We start from the raw sequence: 5,798 nt of genomic DNA on the forward strand, positions 1-5,798 counted from the left end.
GCCTGCGGACTCAAGGGTCCCGGGTTCAATTCCGGTCATGGGCATGTACCTTGGTTGCGGACACATCCCCAGTGGGGCGTGTGCAGGAGGCAGCTGGTCGATGTTTCTAACTCTATCCCTCTCCCTTCCTCTCTGTAAAAAAATCAATAAAATAAAAAAATCAATAAAATATATTTCAAAAAAGAGAGAGAGACCCAAACACAGACAGCTGCAGCCAGAGAGGTGGACGCTCAGACCGCGCCTTGCGCGGGCCGGGGCGGAGGCGGGGCCTGCAGAGGGGCGTCCTCGGGGGCGTGGCCCGGCGTCCTCTGGGCGGGGCTTTTGGCGGGATGTGGGCGTGGCCTGAGAGCGAGCCCCGACCACCGCAGCCGGCGGAGGGGCGGGGGGCGGGGGCTGGGGGAAGGGGTGGTGGCGGGGGACGGAGAGTGTCTATGGCAGTCAGCCTGGCCCAATTCGCTTTTTACCCGGTCTGGGGAGCAAGACCGGCGGGGAGGGGACCATGGCCCCATCCGTGGTGCGGCCATCGGATAGGGGGCGTCGGGCCTGGCTCCCCTCCCCCCCTGCTCCCCTCTCCCCTCTCCCCCTCCTCTCTTCTCCCCTCTCCCCTCCCCTCTCTCTTCTCCCCTCTCCCCTCCCCTCTCTTCTCCCCTCTCCCCTCCCCTTTCCCCTCCCCTCTCCCCTCTTCCGCTCCTCTCCCCTTCCTCCCCCCTCCCCACCTCCTCTCCTCTCCTCCCTCCTCCCTCTCCTCCTCCTCCCCTCTCCCCCTCCCCTCCCCCCTCCTCCCGGAGCCGGTGGGGGCGGGGAGCGGCCCACATCTGGAAAGCATCAGGCGCGCCGGACGTGCCAGGGCCCGGGCCGCGGCGGAAGGGGGGCGGGGAGCTGGGAGCTGGGGCGCCCGGTCTCCCCGCTTCAGCGCGGTCCGCCGGCGCCGGGGAGGGGCCTGGGCGCGCGCCCGGCCTCCGCGCCCCGCGCAGCTGGTTTCCATCAGCCCCTCTGGCCCCCGCGGCCCCAAAGGAAGCCCAGCTCAGAGCGCGGGAGACAGGGTGACACCCCAGCCTCCCCTCTCCCTCCCCTCCCCGCCGGCGGCCAGAGGCGGGGGCCGGGAGACGGACAGAGCCGGGCCCGGCGCGCCCTCCAATGCCGGCCCTCTCCGTACCCTGGGCGGGACCGGTTTCTCGGGGCGCAGCCCTGCTCTGAGCTGCACAGGAATAGCCCCAGTGTCCTGACAGACAACCGAGTACCCCAGCAGTCTTAGTACTGTTGCCCCATCTTTCGGACGAGGAAACTGAGACCCTGGCTTCTGATTCAGGTCTGGCTTTAATTATTCAAGAACCGTGCACTGGCCCTAACCGGCATGGCTCAGTGGATAGAGCATCAGCCTACGGACTGAAGGGTCCCAGGTTCGATTCCAGCCATGGGTTGCGGGCTCAGTCCCCAGTGGGGGGCGAGCAGGAGGCAGCCGATCTCTGAAATTAATAAAAAAAATATTTTTTTAAAAAAGAAAAGAAAGATGCACTGATGCCCAAGATTTGGAAACAGCCTATTCATAAGCGCCCGTCAGCAGATGGGGGGATCAAAAACCTGTGGTCCATCTACACAGCGGGATACTACGCTGCTGTGAGAAAAAGGGGTTCTTACCCCTGCAACAGCACGGATGGAGCTGGAGAGCATTACGCTAAGCGAAACAAGCCAGTCAGAGAAAGATGACTATCACACGATCTCACTCATTTGTGGAATGAACAACATAAACTGGCGAACAAAAATAGAACCAGAGACAGGGAAGCATCCATCAGATCGTCAAGCCTCAGAGGGAAGCTGGGGGGGGGGGGGGGGTAAAGGGGAGAGATCCACCAAAGGACTTGTGTGCATGCATATGGCCCTAACCAATGGACACAGACACCAGGAGGTGAGGGCGTGAGGGGGGGGGGGATGGGAGGGACAATGGGGAGATAAGGACCCATAGGTAATACCTTAATCAATAAAGACATTTTTAAAATATATTTTATTGATTCTTTATTTTTTTTATTTTTTTTTAAAATATATTTTATTGATTTTGTACAGAGAGGAAGGGAGAGAGATAGTTAGAAACATCGATGAGAGAGAGTCATCAATCAGCTGCCTCTTGCACACCCCCTACTGGGGATATGCCCGCAACCAAGATACATGCCCTTGACCGGAATCGAACCTGGGACCTTTCAGTCCCCAAGCCGACGCTCTATCTATTGAGCCAAACCGGTTTCGGCTATTTTATTGATTTTTTACAGAGAGGAAGAGAGAGGGATAGAGAGTTAGAAACACCGATGAGAGAGAAACATAGACCAGCTGCCTCCTGCACAACCCCCACTGGGGATGTGCCCGCAACCAAGGTACCTCATATCCCTGGCTCCATTTACCTGTCCAGAAGAGGCAAGTCTACAGAGACAAAAGTTCATCAGCGGTTGCCAAAGGCTGGGGAGACCGGAGGCCAACAGCTAAAGTGTGTGGAGTTTCTATTGGGTGTGATAAAAATGTCCTGGGACTTTCTGTGGTAATAGTTGCACAACTCTGTGACTCTACTAAAAGCTATGAAGACCTTGGTGAAAGAAGTGGAAAAAGACACAAATACATGGAAAGGTATTCTGTGGTCATGGGTTGAAAGAATTGCCATGAAGATGTCCATACCAAAGCAATCTACAGATTCAAAGCAGTACCTATTAACATTCCAATGGCATTTTTTCACAGAAATAGAACAATCCTAAAATTTGTGTGGAACCACAAAAGACCCCGAATAGATAAAGCAATCTTGAGAGAAAGAACAAAGCGGGGGGTATCACTCTCCCTGGTTTTAAACTACATTACAAAGCTGTAGTAATCAAAACAGTATGGCACTGGCATAAAAACAGACGCACAGATCAATAGAACAGAATAGAGAGCCCAGAAACCAACCCACACATATGTAGTCAATCAAATTAAGACAAAGCAAAATGCACAATGGGGAAAGGGCAATTTCTTCAATAAGTTGGGCTGGGAAAACTGGACAGCCATCTGCATAAGAAGGAAACTGGGCCACTTTCTTACAACGGACACAAAACTTAACTCAAAACGGATTAAAGACCTCGATGTAAGACCTGAAGCTGTACAACACCTACAATAGAGCACAGGCAGTAAGCTCCTGAACATCCATCTTGCTGATGATATTTTTGGAGTTGGCATCAAAAGCAAAGGCAACAAAAGCAAAAAATAAGTGAAACTACAGACTGAAAAGCTCCCATACAGCAATGGAAAGGCAACCTACCGAATGGAAGAAAATATTTGTAGATAATGTCTTTTTATTCGCTTGCTTTTTATTTGAGAGAGAGAGAGAGAGAGAGAGAGAGAGAGAGAGAGAGAGAGAGAACTTGATCTGACCCTAACTGGTTTGGCTCAGTGGGTAGAATGTCAGCCTGTAGAATGAAGGGTCCTGGGTTCCATTCTAGTCAAGGGCACATGCCCAGGTTGTGGGCTCCATCCCCAGTGGGGGCATGTAGGAGGTAGCCAATTAGTGATCAGTGATTCTCTCTCATCATTGATATTTCTATTTCTCTCTCTCTCCCTCTCTGAAATCAATAAAAAATATATATTTAAAAATATTTAAAATAAAACCACTAGATGATCCATCAATTCCACTTCTGGGTATTTATCCAAAGAAATTGAAAGTGCTAAATCAAAAAGACATGTGCACCCCTGTGTTCATCACAGCATTATTTGCAACAGCCAAGCTGCGGAAACAACCTACATGTCCATTGATGGATGAATGGATGAAGAATACATGATACACACAATGGAATGTTATTCAGCCATTAAAAAAGGAGGAAACTTTGCCACTTGCCAAGGCATCCATGGACCTTCAGGGTATCCCGCTAAGTGAAATAAGTCAGACAAAGACAAATACTGTATGACCTCACTCATGTGGAAGAGAGAAAAAAGACCTCATAGCTACTGAGAACAGACTGGTGGATGCCAGGAGAGTGGGCGGATGGGTGAAGGTGGTCAAAGCTACAAGCTTCCAGTAATAAAATAAATAAATGTCATGCGGATGTCAAGTCCAGCATGGTGAAAAACAGTTAATAATACTGTTACTATTCTGCATATTTGAAAATTGCTAGGAGTCTAGACCTTAAAAGTTCCCATCACAAGAAAATATTTTTTTAAATATATTTTTTATTAATTTTTTACAGAGAGGAAGAGAGAGGGATAGAGTTAGAAACATCGATGAGAGAGAATCATCCATCAGCTGCCTCTTGCACACCCCCTACTGGGGATGTGCCTGCCACCAAGGTACATGCCCTTGACTGGAATCGAACCCAGGACCCTTCAGTCCACAGGCCAATGCTCTATCCACTGAGCCAAACCTGTCTCGGCAAGAAAATATATATATATATTTTTTAAAAGAAAGCCCTTGAAGTCTATCTACATTAATAAAAGAGTAAGATGCAAATTGACAGCACCTTTGCGACACTCACCAGCCAATCAGGAGTGAGTATGCAAATTAACCCAACAACTATGGAGGGGTAATTGGCATACACAGGTGCCCGATCAGCTGAGGGCACTCCTCACTGCCCCAGGCTCTCCGGGCCTCTGGGCAGTGTGGGAAGGTGGAAGGCGGCTCCCGGCTGGAGTGAAGGTGGTGCCGGCAGCCAGGGAAGGACAGCCCATTCTTGCATGAATCTTCAAGCATTGGGCCTCTAGTATTTTATCAGGGCGAATTTCATGGTGTGTGACATATCTCAGTAAAACTGTTCACTCCCTCATTCCCCCCCAAAAAAACCCATGTCCCTCTTCACCTGAGAATTTTCCCAGGGCTCTCACTTCCCGCAAAGTGAAAAATCAGAAAGAACCTCAGCATGGCCCCCGAGGCCCCCTACCATTCTCTGCCCTCACCCACCACTCCAGAGGTGCTGGCTCCCAGCTATTTTGCCAACACTCCAGGCACCATTTGGGCCTCAGGGCCTTGGCACTGGCAGACTCCTCTGCCTGGGGGTATTCTTCCCCAAGTTCCCACAAACCTCACTCCTCCTTCAGGTCTCTGGTTAAATGTCACCTTCCCAGTTAGACATCCCTGATCACGCTACTTCAAAGGACACACTGCTCAGCTCCCCATCCCACTCAATTCCTTCGTGCCTCCGTCAGGATAGAATAAAGGAGGGAGCACAGAGCTGGGGCCTTCCTTTGTTCCACACCGCCCCCTGGTGTCAGTACACATCATAGTGAGCGAACGCCCAGTCCAACTCCTGAGGGAACACTTGGCATATTAGCCTTTTATATACATAGATTTTATTAATCCTCACTTAAGGATTTTTTATATATATATATATATATATATATATATATATATATATATATATATATATGTATGTATGTTTTATTGATTTCAGAGAGGAAGGGAGAGATAGAAATTCAATGATGAGGGAGAATCATTGATTAGCTGCTTCCTGCATGCCCCACACTGGGGATTGAGCCCACAATCCCAGAATTGAACTGTGTGACCTTCTGGTTCATAGGTCAATGCTCAACCACTGAGCCATGCTGGCCTGGCATGAGGATATTTTTTCCATTGGTTTTTTAGTGAGAGTAGAAGTGAGGGAAAAGATGGGGGAGGGGCGGAGAGAGAGAAATGTTAATTTGATAGAAACACATCAATTGGTTGCCTACCGCACACACCCTGATAGGGCTGGGGATCGAACCCACAACCCTTCGGTGCACTGGCTGCCACTCATACCACTGAGCCACACCGGCCAAGGCCTTGCCACCTTTAAGAGGTTATAAAATTTAATCTTTTG

Source organism: Pipistrellus hanaki (genome assembly GCF_964339955.1).
Source record: "Pipistrellus hanaki genome assembly, chromosome: 15".
NCBI lineage: Eukaryota > Metazoa > Chordata > Mammalia > Chiroptera > Vespertilionidae > Pipistrellus > Pipistrellus hanaki.